This window comes from Enoplosus armatus, chromosome 16 (genome assembly GCF_043641665.1).
Source record: "Enoplosus armatus isolate fEnoArm2 chromosome 16, fEnoArm2.hap1, whole genome shotgun sequence".
NCBI classification, from domain to species: Eukaryota; Metazoa; Chordata; class Actinopteri; order Centrarchiformes; family Enoplosidae; genus Enoplosus; species Enoplosus armatus.
Window position 1 is genome coordinate 996,086 of NC_092195.1, and position 21,174 is coordinate 1,017,259.

General features: G+C 44.5%; 8 non-coding genes across 8 annotated transcripts; all 8 read left to right on the forward strand.

Moving 5' to 3' along the window:
* The first annotated feature begins 3,265 nt into the window (after nt 1–3,265).
* On the forward strand, nt 3,266–3,337 carry trnap-agg (transfer RNA proline (anticodon AGG)). Its single transcript has one exon. It is a non-coding gene; the product is annotated as a tRNA-Pro (tRNA).
* Nucleotides 3,338–3,637: 300 nt separating this feature from the next.
* trnap-agg (transfer RNA proline (anticodon AGG)) lies at nt 3,638–3,709 on the forward strand. Its single transcript has one exon. It is a non-coding gene; the product is annotated as a tRNA-Pro (tRNA).
* A 1,125-nt stretch (nt 3,710–4,834) lies between these two features.
* Nucleotides 4,835–4,906, forward strand: trnap-ugg (transfer RNA proline (anticodon UGG)). Its single transcript has one exon. It is a non-coding gene; the product is annotated as a tRNA-Pro (tRNA).
* An 8,962-nt stretch (nt 4,907–13,868) lies between these two features.
* LOC139299503 (U6 spliceosomal RNA) lies at nt 13,869–13,975 on the forward strand. The gene has a single exon (XR_011598790.1). It is a non-coding gene; the product is annotated as a U6 spliceosomal RNA (small nuclear RNA).
* Nucleotides 13,976–14,478: 503 nt separating this feature from the next.
* On the forward strand, nt 14,479–14,585 carry LOC139299546 (U6 spliceosomal RNA). Its single transcript, XR_011598831.1, has one exon. It is a non-coding gene; the product is annotated as a U6 spliceosomal RNA (small nuclear RNA).
* A 1,017-nt stretch (nt 14,586–15,602) lies between these two features.
* LOC139299511 (U6 spliceosomal RNA) lies at nt 15,603–15,709 on the forward strand. Its single transcript, XR_011598798.1, has one exon. It is a non-coding gene; the product is annotated as a U6 spliceosomal RNA (small nuclear RNA).
* Nucleotides 15,710–19,141: 3,432 nt separating this feature from the next.
* Nucleotides 19,142–19,213, forward strand: trnap-agg (transfer RNA proline (anticodon AGG)). Its single transcript has one exon. It is a non-coding gene; the product is annotated as a tRNA-Pro (tRNA).
* Nucleotides 19,214–19,994: 781 nt separating this feature from the next.
* Nucleotides 19,995–20,066, forward strand: trnap-ugg (transfer RNA proline (anticodon UGG)). The gene has a single exon. It is a non-coding gene; the product is annotated as a tRNA-Pro (tRNA).
* The last annotated feature ends 1,108 nt before the right edge of the window (nt 20,067–21,174 follow it).

The window sequence follows — 21,174 nt, forward strand, 5'->3', positions numbered from 1 at the left end:
TCTTCTGTCATAAATATGGTATATTTCATCTTTCTGACCGAAGGCTTCACGTATTCCTCCTCACTACACATGGACTTGTAAAATCGGTGAGGACCGTTTTCATTGATTTTTAATGGTTTGATTCAAACTTTACGCATCTCTGGGGGCTACAGGAAATGAATGTGTGAGATGATACTTGGCCAACAGAAACAATGATGCACTTTTTGTGGAAATAGATTGTTCTAGTGGTGTGCCATCGCCCTATTTTGGAAAATCTCACTCTACCAGAGCACAAACCCTAGCATCACTCTCACAGACTGTACCTTCTCCTTGTTTCCATTTCCTGTCTTTCCAGTAAGAGTGGGAGATAAGATACCACCATTTGATACCATTTGGTTTCACTCTGATACCAAGAAATACCAGGGCCAGGATCACTTATACAGATATTGATACTTTTTATTATTAATTACTTAACCATATGCATGTTCAATGTAGGACAGTTGTAATGGTAAATAACAAAAAAGGTTATTATGTTTATTCGCTGAACTAACGTGTGTGGGCTGTGTGCATGCACACAATAGCAGCAGAGAGGCAAAGAAGCTTCCTCTTAGAATAGTGTCCATGCGATCTGACGTGAGACAGACCCTCTTTTGTAGCAATCCTAGTGACACTTGTATTAATACTCCAAACACAACTTCGCAGTAGGTTTTGGTATCAATCCACCCACCTGTACTTTTCACACCTTCCTACCCGTCATCACAGTTGAATTTCCCGCTTCAGCCATCTCCCGATGAAGGGATGTCATTTCTTCATGCGATACTACAAATTCTCTATGGCTGCCGTGAATGGGGAGGGGTGTGATGGTGGGTGACAGACAAAGAAACAGCAGCCAACAGTGCCAGTCGGTGTGTGCGGATGTTGAAGTGGAATTCTGATACATTGCAGTATCCACAGGAAATAGTCTATTCAGAACACAAAAATGTCAAAAGAAGTACGCTACTTTTTCTCCTTTTTTGTAAAGTGGGTGGGGGGCAGTGGGGGTCCTTAGTGTATATACAATGGTAAAATAGGGGGGTCCCTTAAGAAAAAGGTTGGGAACCACTGTGTTGTTATTATTGTATATTAGATATATTCCACACCACAATAATGCTCAACCTTGACAAGGTAATAAGTCAAAACAAAAAAAATGACACTATAAATTGTGGAGAATCACGCTGTGCGTTGCGGGCTGTAATCTAAACTTTAGTGTAACAAAAACAGCCACGGACAAAGACGCATCAACTCAAGCATTTCTTCTCTCCTTTGTTTAACACAGAACGGAACTGATACAGTGTACAAGTACGACGAAGAGTGAAGTCAGACAAAAACAAACATCCTTAAACAGAAGACATACATAATGACTGGAGGCTGATTGAAAAGGAGCAGGTTCAGCAGATACATTGAGCAAGTGCTAATAACAAAGTACAACAGGCACACAAAGATTTTTTTAAAACAGTTTTACAGTTGAGGATTGAGGAAGGATAGATGAGAGGGATGGGGAGAGGGACAGACGGAGAAAGAAAGAAAAAAAGAGCCAACAGATGATGTTCAGCAGTGAAAGGCCGAGTCTTGAGACCACAATCTCTGACGTGTGGGGCTTCTGGACGTTTAGCTGAAAACACAAGAAGCGAGAGACGGTGTTGGAAGTGTGGAGTTTGTCACAGCTGAGCTTTGCTGTCCTCGTGTGTGACACACCCAAAGCAATCGGCGGCAGATACAATGGCGTCTCACACATAGAAACTCATGCAGTGAAGGCTGCCTGCAGTCAAAAATATCCTCATTAAACAGACAACATATCTCCTTCAGTCAGCGAAATAGGACAACGAAACACTAACTGAAAATATATGCATCCAACAATAAATAGGTCTAATTAAAAATGGATTCATAGAAAACCACATAAAACTAGAAATGCATAATTTCAAAGGTTCTAGGTTCAAGGCAGAATTTGTTGTCATTCTCTCCATACACAATACTCAATAAGGTCAGATAACAATCCAAAAAGAGGCCTCACCTCGTCTCTGAATGCAGATTCCTCCCTATTGGTAATGCAGCCCACGACCGTTGTGTCGTCAGTGAACTGGATCATCAGTTTGAACACAAAACTCATTCAGCACGTTGGGTTGGCAGTTATCACTACCATCCCTGATGGTATGGGTCAGAATTTACTTAACACTTTGGACCTTGCTCTGTTACAGTGCAAATCAGCCTCTCATGCGCAGTGATACTCAAACCAGGTCCCGGGTTCAGTCTGAGATTGGCCAAATGCTGATAACCTACTCCTTCTCCACAAACCAGACTGCCTACAGTGGATCATTTCAGGTTTCCACGGTAACTTCTGCTGCAAAAATAACGTGGTCCGGAGCATGTTCGAGATAAAAGATCAACTCGTATAAAAGCACCGCCTACTGACCAATCAACTCTCAGAAAATGGCATCACGAATCATAGAAGATCCCGTGGATCTTGGGGCGCGGCTCGTGAGAGGGTCTCTTAGGGTGTCAGAGTGTTTGGAGACCGGCAAAGCCCTTTGGCTTTCCCTGACAGTGTTTTACATGAGAGATATAGATTCTGGTCGGAAAGAACGACTTATGTGTGCATTTCACTGTGCTTTTGTATACCAATACCATCCTACAGCAGATGGGAGGGGGCGGGGTCGTGGAGTTCCCTGTTGTAACACAACTCTATAACTTTGGTCTATCAATAAGATCTTTGGTAGACAAGAGCTAACAGTGTAGAAAAGCTACGAATCCTTCAGAGGACTGAAGAACCTGTTCCTCCACAAATGAGTCTCTTGGCATCATTGCAGGTTTCCACTCCCAGTCCCTCGAAGATAAGCGACACAGTGGAACACTGTAAACAGTGATGAAAGCTGAGTGTTTCTTTGCAACACAGCATGAGTCTTGTGGCTCTTTGGTCTAGTCTAATCCCTGACGAGCCCTTGCCAAAAACTCTTTAACTTTGGTCTATCAAAAGGTCTTTGTTAGACAGCAACTCATACAGTCTAGAAGAGCTACAAATCCTTCAGAGAAAGAGTTGCCACATTTCTCTGAACCTTTGTATAGAATGTATTGGATATGTCCAGGAGCTGTTTAGGCAAGTTTATCACTGGAAGACTGGAAAACCGCCTGCATGGTTCCTGTAAAGTGGTGGAAAATTGAGCGCTTCTGATTGATTTTTATACGCTAAGCTGTTCCTACTGTAATTCACCAGTGATTAGTTCAGAGTTGTTCTTTGACAGAGAGTTCTTGTGGCTCGTTGGTCTAGGGGTATGATTCTTGCTTAGGGTGCAAGAGGTCCCGGGTTCAACTCCCGGACGAGCCCTTGCTGTGTGCCTGATGTATCTCTTTAACATTAGCTTATCCATAAGATCTTTGATTTCGACACACCCATAACTAGAAGAGCTACAAATCCTTCAGAGCACAGAACCAGTATAGAATGTATTGGATATGTCCAGGAGCTGTTTAGCCAAGTTTAGCACTGGAAGACTGGAAAACCGCCTGCATGGTTCCTGTAAAGTGGTGGAAAATTGAGCGCTTCTGATTGATTTTTATACGCTAAGCTGTTCCTACTGTAATTCACCAGTGATTAGTTCCGAGATGTTCTTTGACAGAGAGTTCTTGTGGCTCGTTGGTCTAGGGGTATGATTCTTGCTTAGGGTGCAAGAGGTCCCGGGTTCAACTCCCGGATGAGCCCTTGCTGTGTGCCTGATGTATCTCTTAAACATTAGCTTATCCATAAAATCTTTGATTTCGACACACCCATAAGAAGAGCTACAAATCCTTCAGAGCACAGAACCAGAAGAGCTACAAATCCTTCAGAGCACAGAACCTGCTCCTTCTCCACAAATACAGTGGATCCATCTTGTTATCATTGCAGTTTTCCACCTCTAGTCTCTCAGAGATAAGTGACCAGAGGCCTGTACTACAAGGCAGCAGGTAGGGTTAGCGAGCTAACTTCAGTTTTCGCATAGCCAGACCTATCTCCATACGAGATACCAGATCAGCTCGAGTAAAAGCACTGCCTAGTGACCAATCAGTTAACTTGGAAAATGGCATCACCATTCATAGAAGATCCTGTCGAGCATAGATCAACTCGAGTAAAAGCACCGCTGACCAATCAGTTCTCTTGGAAAGTAGGATAGAGCCGAGGACTCGTGTATTTGCCTGGCAGGGGTGAGCAGTAGGAATTACCCAAGGGGAAACACACTCAAGTACAACGCTTTATTAAAAGATTTAAAAGTCAGTTTTTTTTTTTTACGACACCTTGTACATCCGCCGCTGCGTTTACTCGTCCAGCCACACCAACACAGTCCACGAACCGCCCCCTCCAAGTCCAGCTCCGTACTGCTAACAACGCCCTTTCCACTGCTGCTCCACACCACACGCCACCGTTGTTGACTGGGAAGACCAAGGAAAACAAGCCGCCAGTGGGGAGTCCAATGGTAACCTACTCCTCACCACCCTTTACTCCACTGTGCTTACCCTTTATCTGGACAGCTGGGGCAAGCTGTGTGTAGTTCGCCTGGGTGGGTATAACTTGTGGTACCGGTTCTGTGTCTGCCCGTTGGTTTTGGTTCTGCGACTGAGTCTGCCTACCTCCCTCTCTCCGTGGCTCTGTGCCTCGCCCTCCCGTCACAAAACGTATAAATATAGATCATGCATCAAAATCAGTAAATGTAAGATCGTTGGTGATGAGATCCGAGTCGTTCTTTGACACAGAGGAGGGTTCTCGTGAGCACAGAAGAACCCACTCCTTCTACACAAGACTGTCTACAGTGTATCCATCTTGTAAACGTATAACATTAAGGCAGGATTTTGTGGCTCGTTGGTCTAGGGGTATGATTCTCGCTTTGGGTGCGAGAGGTCCCGGATTCAAATCCCGGACGAGCCCTTACCATGAACACCTAACGTATCTTTATAAATTTGCTATTTCAATAAAATCTTTGGTAGGCAATCACTAACAACAGCTAGAATAGCTTCAAATCTGTCAAAGGATCTAAGAATCTGCTACTTTTCCACAAGTGAGTCTGTTGGCATCATTGCAGGTTTCCACTCCCAGTCCCTCAAAGATAAGGGACACAGTGGAACACTGTAAACGGGGATGAAAGCTGAGTCTTTCTTTGCAAGACAGCATGATTCTTGTGGCTCTTTGGTTTAAGTCTGATCCCTGACGAGCCCTTGCCAAAAACAGGTTGTCGGGTGTAACGCGACTCTTTAACTTTGGACTACCAATAATGTCTTTGTCAGACCGTAACTCACACAATCTAGAAGAGCTACAAATCCTTTAGAGAAATTTCGTGTGTTGGATATGTCCAGGAGCTGTTTAGCCTAGTTTAGCACAAAGACTGGAAGCGGGGGGAAACTGCTAGCAATGGTTCCAGCAAAGTGATGGAAAAAAGGAGCACTTCTGATTGCTTTTTAATAATGCAGCTCTTCAACTTTGGCTTAAAATGTACTACATCTGTCAGTTGTTTAACATTTACACAATGCTTGAATTGCACAGCCATTGCTGTTGCAGACTTAGAGTAAAGTAGGCATGTAAAAAAACAAAACACCAATGTACCCCAAAACAGCACAATACCCAAGGAACTTATCGAAAAACGTCCTAAACATAACATCTTCTGATGGGTAACCAGCAATTTCCTACATTTAGTTTGCAGTAAAGCGTGGCAAAATGCACATGTTCTTCGATAAGTAAATATTATTACTTGTTATTTATTACTACTCCCCTGATGTGTTGACTACTGTGTTCATGTGTTTTGCAGTGATAGAATGACAGCTGAGGAGTGCCTGCTTCATCCATGGATTAAGGTTACTACAAGCCTTCTACAATTTGAACGCCCACAAACCTGCTTTAGTTTACCGCATCATGCTGCAGAATGTTGCTGCGTGTTACTTATAATGTTGTCGTCTGTTTCAGCCAATCACACGCAAACAGGTGGCCAATAGGAATCGATCCTCAATCAATATGAAGAACTGTAAGAAGTTCAACGCCAGAAGGAAATGGAAGGTGAGAGTGGATATGTATGCCAAACCTACATTCTATATCGTGTGTGTGTGTATTTTTGGCCATTTTGTGCCTTTTATTAAAAGAGAGTAGAGAGAAATGGGGGGGGGGTTGAGGAACAACCCCTAAGTCACCAGGGCGCCCCAATCAACATTTAAACTGGTCGCACTGTTGGCTAACATTATTTCTTCATCCCTCCTGCCCCCCCCCCCCCCCCCCTTTTCTTTTAGATGTCCTGTAACATGGTGTGGATGTGCAACCGGCTGGTCCGGTTGAAACTGCTGTGTAAAGACAGCTCAGATCCAGATCCACTACAGGTGAGACCACTTTATGTCACTCAACTCAAACTCACATACTGACTATGAAAAGAAAATAACTGACCCAAAGTCAGTGTTGGGCAGCTACTCAAGTCTGAATCTTGTATATGAAAGGATGTTTCTTACATGTTGTCCTCCTTAGTTGGTATGTTGCTTGGTGGGTTAGCAGATGAACTTTGCCTTTTCGACATTGGCCAGATGGACGTGGCTGGTTAATCTCTCAATGTCCCTCCCCAGCTGAACTTGACAAGACTCAGTTATGATCCAGAGCAGAACTTTGTACTTTTGCCTTTAAGAGGAGGAGTTGTGGAGTGAGTACGGCAGATTGCACCGACCGCAGATGGTTTTAGCGCCACCCTCGACTGGTCAACCATAGGAATGACAAAGAATGCGGCTATTTCCCTGACCATTAACCGGCCGCGAGCTGGCAAGGCTAATGCAGCTAGCTCTGTCTTCACACGAATCTACTCATATCGACGTATGACACACGTTGAGGATTGGTGGAGTAAGCAAGAGAAAGTTCAAATGAAGTTACATTTTAAAATAATTCGGCCAACTCAAGCCTGAAGAAAAAAGAAGGCCCCCCACGCAACCTGTTGTTGAGACCCGGTCAGGTGCTGGTCTGGTTGCTGGATGTACCACATACTTACATGTTATACCATATAGCAAATATATACCCCATGTATATAATTCCATATTTTTGAGACTGACTTTTTTATTATGTGCAACACAAAGTCAAATAATTGGTTCAAGTGAAAGCAATAATTACAAAATAATCGTGTTTGAAACAGCAGAATGACGAACACCGTTAGGTGACGTATTTTTCGGCTTCTAGTCTTTAACTGCAGCGCGGTGCCCGGGTTAGACGAGGCTAGTTATGTGTGACATGTTTTTGATTTTGGTGTAAAATTCAGATACAGCTGTGCAAGGCTTTTAAAATCCAGCTGTACTGATATCCTCTTTCTGCAGAGACAATGCGAAAGCGACGTGGAGGACACAGAAAGCAAGCCTGCCTCTCTGCTGCGTCGAAGACAGACGGGAGGGGGAGTCCAGGACGCTCAGCAGAGCAGAGAGGTCCAAGCTGGAAGGGGAGGATTTTTCTGTTCCACTGTTCACATGAACTAAATACTGTAAAGGGTCACACAGTGTCTCAGAAGTGACCATGTCTGGTGGAAGGGAAACTTTATGGAAGGAAAAAAAGTTAAATTGGGAAAAACGTAGCTTTCTTTGAAGTTGATACAGACCTTAATGATGCTTGTTTTGAAGGTTAAACTCTTTGACAAAACAATGTGCGCAGAAAAGCTTTGGGTAGAACTATAACTTATAATTCAATAATATTGCCTACTGCAGCTTTAAGTAATAAGACCATGATTTTGTTGTATCACTCTAAAATCTTGGGGAAATCAGAAGCTATGCTGGAGCCTTTGACCCCTCAGTTGATGCGGATATGTAGAAACCTGCTGTGATGCTGAGAGCCTCTGGGACTTCTCGTCCATGTTGACCAAAAAGTTGAGCTCGATAGCGATCCTCATGAGGTAACAGAGTTTTCCAAACTCGAGGAGGAACCGTCAAACTCAAATCCAAACAATCCACAGTTAGCTAGGTGGAAATTTGGGGTTTTCGGGGGTGGGGGGGTGGGGTCGCCATGACACTATCGGTGAGTGTTTATAGAAGTTTTGTCTACTGCAGAAGATACAGTATTTGAATCAGCACTGTACATACTACTGCCAGCAAAATGTCTTTCTTTTGTATTCTCATATATTATATTATTCGTGATGTATCGTTTTAAAATGGCAATAAGCATACACGTGTTAATAACCGTGTAAAATAACCTCGCCACCCACACCTCAACGTCGTCGTTTTTATCGCCATCGCCAAAGACTTGAAAAATGACAACAGTAACAGATTTTGAAGTACTTTGAAATACTGCCAAAGCCATGACTTTCTCTTTTCTTCTCGTCGAGTGTGCGTGCGATGTCGGCTGAAATGACTTGTAATTTCTCTGTTAACTGTCCAATTCCCCTTTTCATCTCATCCCGTTGACTCATTTGACAAAGCACGCTGCAGTAAATCTAAGGTGCAACTGCAGCGGCTTCAGTCACCATAATGAGCTGTGAGTAAATATGTAGAGAATGAATGCGCATACCTCACATATTAAAGAACTGCACTGGTTAAAAAAGTTAATGTTTTTGTTTGAATAATGTCAAAATGATTAGAGAGAATGGTGAATGCTTGCTTCCGAACACCCGTATAAAATATGGTGACCTCTGACTCCTTTTCTCTTCATCCTCTTCAACGTTGTGTCCTTTTTAGATTCTATATTATATATTATATTGTCCTGTGAACATTGTCTCTGTCTCTCACTCACTGCAGTCGAGGCCTGTGATAGCAGTTAAATGAATGTAGTGAAGTAAACGGTGACATGTTTCCCTCTGAAACGTACTGGAGTAGAACTGTAAAGTAGCACGAATTGGATATACCAAAGTACCACAAAACGGTGATGTCGTTCTGAAAGTTGAAGACGTCAATATCAATTTCTTCTCGTCTGCATTCAGCACAGATTGGCCTCTTGGTCGTCAACCGATGCGACACAGCCAAACATCAAGCACAGTGCGACAACACGAGATAAAGGAAGGCCAGCTAACATTGCTTACTAGTCCAGCAGTGTTCAGTACAACAGAGAATGACAACCTGCTTGCCCACTCCATTGAGGATCTAACCTTCCTTCAGATCATGGAACGGGAGTTCCTCCAAGATGACACAAACAGCTGGGTCGGAGAGGGAGACGTCTTCCGAACAACAGAGACTGTGCTCATAGCCGGTTGATGTCACTGCGCCGGATGTTAGAGAAGAAACCTGGAATGAAAGTGCACTTCACCGAGTTCATGCAAGAAAATACTTGACAATGAACATGCTGAGCTTGCGCTACCACTCAAACCAGAGATGGAATGTTGGTATCTCCCTGCCTTTGGAGTTTACCACCTCCAAAAACAAGAGCAGATCCGTGTGGTGTTTGATTCCAGTGCACAGTAGGGTGGAATCTCACTGAATGAGGTGTTGCTTTCTGGCCTTAACAACAGCCTCATTGGAGTGCTCCCCAGGTTCAGAAGAAAACCTGTTGTAGTGACAGCAGACATACAGCAGATGTTTTACTGTTTTGTGGTGCGTGAAGACTGCAGAGACTTCCTACGGTTCTTGTGGTACAGGTATAATGACCTTAGCAAAGAAGTGGTGGATTACCACATGCAAGTTCATGTTTTTGGGTACAGCCCATCACCCGCAGTAGCAACCTTTGGCCTGAGGAGGGCAGCAAAACACCAAGAGGATGACTGTGGCAGTGATGCAAGGCACTTTGTTGAGAGGGATTTTTTTAAATCGATGATGGTCTTCGATTATTCGCCACTGAAGCTGAGGCCATTGACGTTCTGCAAATGTTGGCTGTGTCAAACATAATACTGCACAAGATAGCCTCAAATTGAACAGAGGTGATGAATGCATTTCACAAATCATATCAAAGACCTCAACCTCTCTGTAGACGATGTACCTGGGTTCAGCTGGAACATTATGCATCTTCCAAGGCACAGCACACAGAACTGTTATATCAGCAGTGGCCTACTAATGAGCATGTTCACAGCGTGTTCACATCTCTCAGTGCTTCTCCCTTCCATCAGGCAATGGCAACAGCTCTTCCTTGCAGGAAGCTGGTGTACAGGTAAACTGGCGTACAGGTACAGGTAAGCGAACTACTAGGGATGGGTACCGAAACCCGGTATTAAACGAGCCCCGGGGCTGAATTATTAAAGTCCGTGGTAACGATAAGCTCCGGCGTTAACGGTTCTGCTGTCGGTTATGGTGCAACAAGTCCTTTGCTTGTAAGGGCGGAAACGCGAGCAATCTCTCAAAACATCGAACGAAAGCTCTCGTTGCACCTCTCCCCTCCCCCCTCTGGGTAGGTCAGACCACAACCTAGTGCACCTCAACCCCTGTTATGTGCCTCTGGTGAAGAGCCAGCCTGCAACCACAAGGACAGTGAGGAGATGGTCGGAGGAGGCTTAAGAACCTTACATAAACTAACAGCTGAGCATTGTCAGACACATCAGTGGACTCATCGACAGCTAAGCCTACACATGGGGCCCGATGAATGGCTTCATACAGCTGGGCTAGCTTTGTGGCTGATGTGGCTGATGATGCTGACATAGGTATGTTGTCACAAAGCTCTTCTTTTTGTTTTCCCTCAAGTAAGGTTTCAGCTACTGCACTCATGCACTCTTTGACAACCCCTCCATCAGTAAATGTGTTTTTGTGTTAACCCAAACTCTCCAGGACCTTCACATTCCCAATCTAGCATGCGAACTTCCAAGACCAATAACCTAACTTTGAAAACCAGTATGGAAGTTTGACATTCATTGTGCTGCTGTCCAGAGAACATGTCCTTTAACTCCCACATAAAACAAACTTCAAGGAATGCCTTTTTTCACCTATGTAACATTGCAAAAATCAGGAACATCCTGTCTCAAACAGAAAAACTAGTCCATGCATTTGTTACTTCTAGGCTGGATTATTGTCATTCCTTTTTATCAGGCTGCCCCAATAAGTCCCTGAAGACTCTCCAGTTGATCCAAATGGCTGCGACGCATGCAGTGACAGGAACCAGGAAAAGATAATATTTCCCCAATATTAGCTTCTCTGCACTGGCTCCCTGTAAAATCCAGAATAGAGTTTAAAATCCTCATCTACAAAGCTCTTACTGGTCAGACACAATCATATCCTTATGAGCACATACTACCCTATTACTCCACTAGAGCACTGCACTCCCAGTATGCAGGGTTGCTTGTGGTTCCCAGAGTCTCAAAGTAGAATGGGAGCCAGAGCCTTCAGCTATCAAGCTCCTCTACTGTGGAAGCAGCTCACAGTTTGGGTCCGGGAGGCAGACACAGTCTCTAATTTTAAGAGTAGGCTTAAAATTTTCCCTTTCGTAACTTTCCTTTTTGTAAGGCCCTTGAACACGAGATCATACGTCATCATCAAAAACCTTAACATACACTATATTGCCAAAAGTATTCACTCACCCATCCAAATAATTGAAATCAGGTGTTCAAATCACTTCCATGGCCACAGGTGTATAAAATCATACACCAAGGCATGCAGACTGTTTCTACAAACATTTGTGAAAGAATGGGTCGCTCTCAGGAGCTCAGTGAATTCCAGCATGGTACTGTGATAGGATGCCACCTGTGCAACAAGTCCAGTTGTGAAATTTCCTCGCTCCTAAATATTCCACAGTCAACTGTCAGTGGTATTATAACAAAGTGGAAGTGATTGGGAACGACAGTAACTCAGCCACGAAGTGGTAGGCAACGTAAAATGACGGAGCGGGGTCAGCGGATGCTGAGGCGCATAGTGCGCAGAGGTCGCCAACTTTCTGCAGAGTCAATCGCTGCAGGCCTCCAAACTTCATGTGGCCTTCAGATTAGCTCAAGAACAGTGCGTAGAGAGCTTCATGGAATGGGTTTCCATGGCCGAGCAGCTGCATCCAAGCCATACATCACCAAGTGCAATGCAAAGTGTCGGATGCAGTGGTGTAAAGCACGCCGCCACTGGACTCTAGAGCAGTGGAGACGCGTTCTCTGGAGTGACGAATCGCGCTTCACCATCTGGCGATCTGATGGACGAGTCTGGGTTTGGCGGTTGCCAGGAGAACGGTACTTGTCTGACCGCATTGTGCCAAGTGTAAAGTTTGGTGGAGGGGGGATTATGGTGTGGGGTTGTTTTTCAGGAGCTGGGCTTGGCCCCTTAGTTCCAGTGAAAGGAACTCTGAATGCTTCAGCATACCAAGAGATTTTGGACAATTCCATGCTCCCAACTTTGTGGGAACAGTTTGGGGATGGCCCCTTCCTGTTCCAACATGGCTGTGCACCAGTGCATAAAGCAAGGTCCATAAAGACATGGATGAGAGAGTTTGGTGTGGATGAACTTGACTGGCCTGCACAGAGTCCTGACCTCAACCCGATAGAACACCTTTGGGATGAATTAGAGCGGAGACTGAGAGCCAGGCCTTCTCATCCAACATCAGTGTGTGACCTCACAAATGCGCTCCTGGAAGAATGGTCAAAAAATTCCCATAAACACACTCCTAAACCTTGTGGAAAGCCTTCCCAGAAGAGTTGAAGTTGTTATAGCTGCAAAGGGTGGACCGACGTCATATTAAACCGTATGGATTAAGAATGGGATGTCACTTAAGTTCATATGCGAGTCAAGGCAGGTGAGCCAATACTTTTGAAAACATAGTGTACTCAAAAACAATACTACCTCGGCTTCAGGAGTGGGGGAATATAACAAGGATCCCAGCCTCTCCTCTTCAGTATGTTATTCAGCTTAACCCTGCTTAGCTTTTTACCCAAGTCTTGTCAGAATCAGAATCAGAATTACTTTATTGATCCACAGGGGGAAACTGTACACTTACTTGTGAGCTACTGGTCCCATACTGTTAAGGTTAGGGTTAGGGGTAGGGTAAGTCTCAAGGAACTTACTGTAAATTAATGAAGTGTGTGTAATTGTGATGGTCACAGAATTCCGGAGGACCATTGATGCCTTTATTGCATCATCATTCTAGAACGTTATAGAAGCTGCAGTTAGTGAACACCCAGTCAGACACAGCTTCAGAAGGGAATACAGTCGGGCTAGACAGGACTTGGTTATCATTTAGGAAGAAACAATGACTCCGACAATTCAGCAGGATTATTTTTAAGGATGAGAGGAGCATCTGCTGCATGAATGGACAAGAGGAAACAACAGGAAATTGCTTTAAGACGAGACCTCTTGGCGGCCAGTATCCACAGGAGGAACAATTAAAGTGACCAACTGCTTTCAATGCGCATGTGGAAATGTGAGAGATACTTGATGTAAAACTATCCTTTAACTTATCCCTATCCTTGAACTGTAACCAAGCTGTTTGTGTTTGGCTAGTGTTAAGAGTGTTCAATGAGTGTTTTATGTATTTGTCTGTTGGTGTTTGTTGGCGTGACATTGTGTGTATTCCCATGATGCTTCTCGTGAATATCAATTCCAACTTCTTAATTGGTCTTGTTTTGGAAGTGCAGCACTGTAGAGGATTTTTAAATGGGTTTTGAAGGGCATAATGAAGGTATTTTTATGCCTTTATTATGGACAATAAATCAGAATCAAAATTAGTAAGGTTTGGGGCCCCGAAGTTTAGCCTGCGGCCTCTTGGGCCCCGCCCCCTTTTTCATTTTCAGGGTCAATCAAAGCTTCCTGTGATGTGACTTACAGTTTGGCTGGCCACAACAGCAAGGAATTGGAAATACCAAACATGACATTATCAAGAATGTAGGTAAGGCCGTTGTTTGCTCAGTCTACTTCCAAACTACGCCTTTACTCACTCCAGGGCCACAAGTCAAACCCTGCTTGGAGAGTTGCCTTCTAGGGATCGCAGCCCTCTATCCCGCACTCCCGTAAAAGGGTCGCTAGGCCAGTAGGGGGCTAAAAGTCAGGCAGCGAAGCGGGTTAACATGCTTGCTCCGGCAGCACATCTAATAAACTTGAATCGTTACAGAGAAGATTAGCATGGCCCCTGCGAAAGGATGACACGCAAATTCGTGAAGCGTTTCCACTTTTTAAACAGCTCGCATTACCCCAGGCTGTTGTCCAGAAACTGCTGGGCATGTGTGTCCTATATAAGTTGCTGGAATTCCCAATGTTCGTTGTGTTTCCTTCCTGATTATGTAGGCAATGCCAGCGGCAAGGAGGCCACACCGAGGCTCACCAAGACTTGTCCGACGTGGTCCTGGGAGGGGATGATTAGGTATCGGGCCCTGAAGTTTAGCCTGCGGCCTCTTGGGCCCTGCCCCCTTTTCATTTTCAGGGTCAATCAAAGCTTCCTGTGATGTGACTTACAGTTTGGCTGGCCACAACAGCATGGAATTGGAAATACCAAACATGACAAGGCTGTTGTTTGGTTAGTCTACTTCCAATCTACGTCTTTACTCACTCCAGGGCCACAAGTCAAGCCCTGCTTCAGGTAGTTGCCTTCTGGGGATCGCAGCCCTCCATCCCGCACTCCCGTATAAGGGTCGCTTGGCCAGTAGGGGGCTAAAAGTCAGGCAGCGAGGTTGGTTTAATGTGCTTGCTTAGGCAGCACGTCTAATAAATTGGAATCGATACAGAGAAGATTAGCATGGCCCCTGCGAAAGGATGACACGCAAATTCGTGAAGCGTTTCCACATTTTAAATAGCTTGCATTTCCCCAGGCTGTTGTCCAGAAACTGCTGGGCATGTGTGTCCTATATAAATGGCTGGAATTCCCAATGTTCGTTGTGCTTCCTTCCTCATTATGTAGGTAATGCCAGCGGCAAGGAGGCCACACCGAGGCTCACCAAGACTTATCCAACGTGGTCCTGGGAGGGGATGATTAGGTTTGGGGTCCCTAAGTTTAGCCTGCGGCCTCTTGGGCCCCGCCCCCTTTTCATTTTCAGCACCAATCAAAGGTGTGATGTGACTTACACTTTGGCTGGCCACAACAGCATGAAATTGGAGATACCAAACATGACATTATCAAGAATGTAGGTAAGGCCGTTGTTTGCTTAGTCTATGTAGTTAATTTCTTCTTCATTCCCCGGATGTAGGCGATGATTCGATGATGGAAGGAAACTCCGCTGATACTGACTTTTCACATAATATTCTTTATTTGCATCAAAGTTCAGGATCAACAGGCATGCGCATCTTGGCTTGGACAGCACCCGTAGCCGAATCAGTACTGCTGCCCCGAACACTGTCCAAGCTCATCTTTTATACCTTTAGACATGCATGGGGTCCTACTACAACACACAAGTCTGTAAACTTCCATTCCCTATCTAGGGGTCAGGAAAAGAGACCTCTCAGAATGATGTTTCACGTACCTTAACCTCTCAGAGATAACTTTTCACATACCAAGGAAGATCTCGTCTAAACAACAATGCATCTTATCTTTAAGATGCCCCAACGTCTGTTAATTGTTTACCTGGAACATTGCATACATAGCAACTTTGTACTACATATCATTGTCTGAAAAGACTCCCTCTATGATTAGTATCAAATAATACACATCATCTACTTCCAAACTACGCCTTTACTCACTCCAGTGTCACAAGTCAAACCCTGCTTCATGGAGTTGCCTTCTGGGGATCGCAGCCCTCTATCCCGCACTCCCGTATAAGGGTCACTTGGCCAGTAGGGGGCTAAAAGTCGACCAGCAAGGTAGCTTTAATGTGCTTGCTCAGGCAGCACATCTAATAAATTGGAATCGATACAGAGAAGATTAGCATGGCCCCTGCGAAAGGATGACACGCAAATTCGTGAAGCGTTTCCACTTTTTAAACAGCTCACATTACCCCAGGCTGTTGTCCAGAACCTGCTGGGCATAGTTTTGACGCCAGAAAGGGCTCGAGTTATGGAGCCATCTGGGGCTGTATTGTTAGGGATGAACACACAGCAATCTTGGGAAAACATAGCACACACACCACCTCTTTCAGCTAGGAGAAAATCAAGGGCCATTCTATTTTGGTAAGTCATCAGAGAAGTAGCCGCCAATTGTTCATGTAATCCGGCAATGGCATCTCTAGTCATATTATTGAGCCTTTGAACATTAAAATGAAGGTAATTAATTCTATCCACATTTTTGTTTACAGTGACCCACCAAAACAGGGATGACTCAAACCCTGCGGCGACTTGGTCAACCAATTTATATTCATCAGGTACACCTCTAGGGGCGGCATGGTGGCGCAGTGGTTAGCACTGTCGCACGGGAGGTAAAGCTGGTTAGAGCGGGTTGGGGGTTTGATCCCCAGCTGCCCCCATCATGTCGAAGTGTCCTTGAGCAAGACACTGAACCCTAAGTTGCTCCCGATGGAGACCAGCACCTTGCATGGCAGCTTGGTCGCCATCGGTGTGTGAATGTGTGAGTGAATGGGTGAATGAGACTTAGCTGTAAAGCGCTTTGGGAACCGTGAAGGTTGAAAGGCGCTATATAAGTGAGATCATTTACCATTTACCTCTGGGGACTCCAATTGCATCTATGTAGGTCAGGGTGTTCTGATATAAGTCAAATAATAGTTACAGCCGCTCGAGTACTACAACCTAGTCTCCACAGTGGAGTGTTTTTGGAAGGTTTTGTCAGTTGAGGTCTGTCCAGTCTCTGGTAGGTTCTCATCTCCAGTGTCGTAGTCATTGTCAGTCGGTGAGGTTCCTAAGTCAGTCCGAACCTCAGTCAATGTTCTCTCTGTAGGGTCTTGAGTCAGTGCACAGTGCGTCTTATGGATCCAGTTGCTCAGTCTGTCTTCAGACAACCATACCTTCACACAGTGTGATGTAGCCTCTGCTACTTTGTACGGTCCCTTCCACCCGGGGGAGGACCAATTGAGCTTATTGACTTTCCTGAGGACCCAGTTTCCCACTTCAACAGGAGATGTGTCGTGGTCCTGTTCTTTGGTGAGTATTTCCGTGACCTGTTGAGAGACGCTCATCACAGTGTTATTCAGTTGTTTAACATACTCACTCAGATCTTCATACTGTAATAATACAGGTGGTGTGTCTGTTGGTGCAGTAGTAAATGGACAGGGCATTTTCCTTCCTGTCAAAATCTCATGTGGGCTGACATTCATTGTCGCATTTGGAGTGGATCTCAGGTTAAATAGCACTATAGGGAGGGCTTCAATCCAGGTTAGTTTTTTTTGTCTGCGCAGACTTTAGCCAATCCTTCTTTGATAGTACGATTAGCCCTTTCTACTACTTCCTGAGATGCTGGATGGTAAACTGCACCAAACTTATGTTTGATCCCAAACATCCTTTCTACTTCTCCTAACTCCTCATTGGAGAAATGAGTGCCGTTGTCAGATCTTATTACTGCTGGTACTCCGAATCTGGGAATGATTTCCCTTGTTAGCCATTTTATGACTTCTTTCCCTTTTTCAGTTTTGGGAGGTGTGGCTTTAACCCACCTTGAGAATGGATCTACACAGACTAAGAGATATCTTTTGCCCTCAACTCTGTGATCTGCACCCATGTCAGTGAAATCAATCACTATCTCCTTCCATGGGGCATCAGGAACTGGAAAACTTCCTAGTCCTGCCTTGAGGGAAATCTTTGGATTGAACTGATTACAGATTTCACATGACTGTACAAAATATTTAGTGATGTCTTTAAGGTGGGGGTGCCACCAATGCTGAGAAATGAGAGCTGTTACTTTTGAGCTCGCACAGTGACCTCTACTGTGGGCTTCTTGGCATAGTAAATTTAGTAGTCCAGCCGGAGCTGCTATCTTGCCTTCGTGATTTCTCCAGGTAGCCCTTTATCATTCTTTATGGCTCCTTTTTCTTTCCACGCCTGTTTTTCAGACGGGGCAGCTGCTTCTTGCAGCTCTTTGATGTTTTGTACACATAGGTCCCTATGTGGTTTATCTTTTACTGCTTTTTGTGTCATTTGTCGATTTACATTGTATCCTGCTATCGCTTTTGCTGCCATATCTGCTGCATTATTTCCTCTTGCTATTCTGCCATCTTCTTTTTGATGTCCTCTGCACGTGACTATGGCTACTTTGTTATTCAGAGAGGGTGAGTGGCACAGTGCCCGAGTGAGGACCCGATCAAGAAGCTTCTACTTGGAGTCTATTACTCTGTGCGCTTGATCGTTGAGGGTTTTCCCAGTCTATTCACTCGTTTTAATTCACCAACTTCTTCAACATCTTAACTAAAATATCCCCTTTTATGCTATTCCAATCCCCCATGCACACAACTACTTGAGATCTGTGTTAGTGCAGAAATTTTCGAGCAGTCTGTACTGTCCAATACACTGACACATGCACAGTAAAAATATCAATAAAGTAGGAAACCACCCCACATTTGTATGAAAAATAACAAACTTATCCCTCTGTCCTCATAAAGATTTTATCTTTACAATTATACCGGGAATTTTTTATTTATTCATTTCTTTAGTCGTCCGCTCAACAGGAGTCTTCACCTATCGTGGCATCGCCTTTCGCGGCATCGCCTTTCGCGACATCGGGACAATCAAACTTCTCCCGGCATCAGGCTTTCCTGGCATCGCCTTTCGCGGCATCGGGACAATCAAACTTCTACCGGCATCAGACTTCCCTGGCATCGCCTTTCGCGGCATCGGGACAATGAAACTTCTCCCGGCATTGGGCTTACCCCGGAATCAAAAATGTCCTTTAATAATTTAGAAGACAATATGCCTTTTATTCCAGCCGATTCAAACTAAACTAGGACACTTATTCACTTTCCCTCACGTGAGACTATGTGTTTTTTACTTTACATGTGACCATTTCAGTAAAAATCAAACAATCATTAATCATTCTCCAAAAGAAAATGACTATGCTTTTAGCGATCAGAGAATAATCTTATTCAGACAATTTGTTTTGGTATGCCCAATGTGCAGAAATTTCAAGTAGAAAAGAGGTTTTCTGCTTACCTTTTTGTTTCAGGCGCCTGGTATCTAAGATTAGCACGACCTCTGTAAAAGAATCTAAGAAATTGGAAAATGCCATATGAAATAGAAAACAACATATGTAGACTATGCAATACCACTTTCACTGTTAAAAGAGTTTGTATAGGACATAGTAGATATGTCCAGTAGCTGTTCAGCCTAGTTTAGCAAGTCGGGAGAAACTGCTTGCATGGTTCCAGTGAAGTGATGGAAAAAGGAAAACTTTCGATTGTTGTGGCAGACTGACAGTTAAGTAGGGTGCAGTTCCTCCATGTATATCAAGAGGCAATATTAACATTGTTGTTGTGGCTCGTTGGTCTAGGGGTATGATTCTTGCTTAGGGTGCAAGAGGTCCCGGGTTCAACTCCCGGACGAGCCCTTGCTGTGTGCCTGATGTGTCTCTTAAACATTAGATTATCATTGCGATCGATGACTTTGACACTCCCATAAGCAGAAAAGCTACAAATCCTTCAGAGCACAGAAGAACCTTCTCCTTCTAGTCTCTCAGAGATAAGTGACCAGAGGCCTGTACTACAAGGCAGGAGGTAGGGTTAGCGAGGTAACTTCAGTTTTCGCATAGCCAGTCCTATCTCCATACGAGATACCACATCAGCTCGAGTAAAAGCACTGCCTAGTGACCAATCAGTTATCTTGGAAAATGGCATCACCATTCATAGAAGATCCGTACTGCTAACAATGTCCTTTCCACTGCTGCTCCACACCACACGCCACCGTTGTTGCCTGGGAAGAACAAGAAAAACAAGCCGCCAGTGGGGAGTCCAACGGTAACCTACTCCTCACCACCCTTTACTCCACTGTGCTTACCCTTTGTCTGGACAGCTGGGGCAAGCTGTGTGTAGTTCGCCTGGGTGGGTATAACTTGTGGTACCGGTTCTGTGTCTGCCCATCGGATTTGGTTTTGCGACTGAGTCTGCCTGCCTCCCTCTCTCCGTGGCTCTGTGCCTCGCCCTCCCGTCACAAAACGTATAAATATAAATCATGCATCAAAATCAGTAAATGTAAGATAGTTGGTGATGAGATCCGAGTCGTTCTTTGACACAGAGGAGGGTTCTGGTGAGCACAGAAGAACCCACTCCTTCTACACAAGACTGTCTACAGTGGATCCATCTTGTTCACGTATAACAATTTCAGGAATTTGTGGCTCGTTGGTCTAGGGGTATGATTCTCGCTTTGGGTGCGAGAGGTCCCGGGTTCAAATCCCGGACGAGCCCTTACCATAAACACGTAACGAATCATTATAACTTTGCTATTTCAATAAAATCTTTGTTAGGCAATGACTGACAAAAGCTAGAATAGCTACAAATCCTTCAGAGGACTGAAGAACCTGCTCCTTCTCCACAAGTGAGTCTGTTGGCATCATTGCAGGTTTCCGCTCCCGGTCCCTCAAAGATAAGGGACACAGTGGAACACTGTAAACGGCGATGAAAGCTGAGTCTTTCTTTGCAAGACAGCATGATTCTTGTGGCTCTTTGGTTTAAGTCTAATCCCTGACGAACCCATGCCAAAAACAGGTTGTTGGGTGTAACGCAACTCTTTGGACAACTTTAGACTGCCAATAATGTCTTTGTTAGACCGTGACTCACACAATCTAGAATCGTGTGTTGGATATGTCCTGGAGCTGTTTAGCCTAGTTTAGTGCAAAGACTGGAAGCGGGGGGAAACTGCTAGCAATGGTTCCAGCAAAGTGATGGAAAAAAGGAGCACTTCTGATTGCTTTTTAATAATGCAGCTTTTCAACTTTGGCTTAAAATGTACTACATCTGTCAGTTGTTTAACATTTACACAATGCTTGAATTGCACAGCCATTGCTGTTGCAGACTTAGAGTTAAGTAGGCATGTAAAAAAACAAAACACCAATGTACCCCAAAACAGCACAATACCCAAGGAACTCATCGAAAAACGTCCTAAACATAACATCTTCTGATGGGTAACCAGCAATTTCCTACATTTAGTTTGCAGTAAAGCGTGGCAAAATGCACGTGTTCTTTGATAAGTAAAGATTATTACTTGTTATTTATTACTACCCCCCTGATGTGTTGACTACTGTGTTCATGTGTTTTGCAGTGATAGAATGACAGCTGAGGAGTGCCTGCTTCATCCATGGATTAAGGTTACTACGAGCCTTCTACAATTTGAACGCCCACAAACCTGCTTTAGTTCACCGCATCATGCTGCAGAATGTTGCTGCGTGTTACTTATAATGTTGTCGTCTGTTTCAGCCCATCACACGCAAACAGGTGGCCAATAGGATTCGATCCTCAATCAATATGAAGAACTTTAAGAAGTTCAACGCCAGAAGGAAATGGAAGGTGAGTGTGG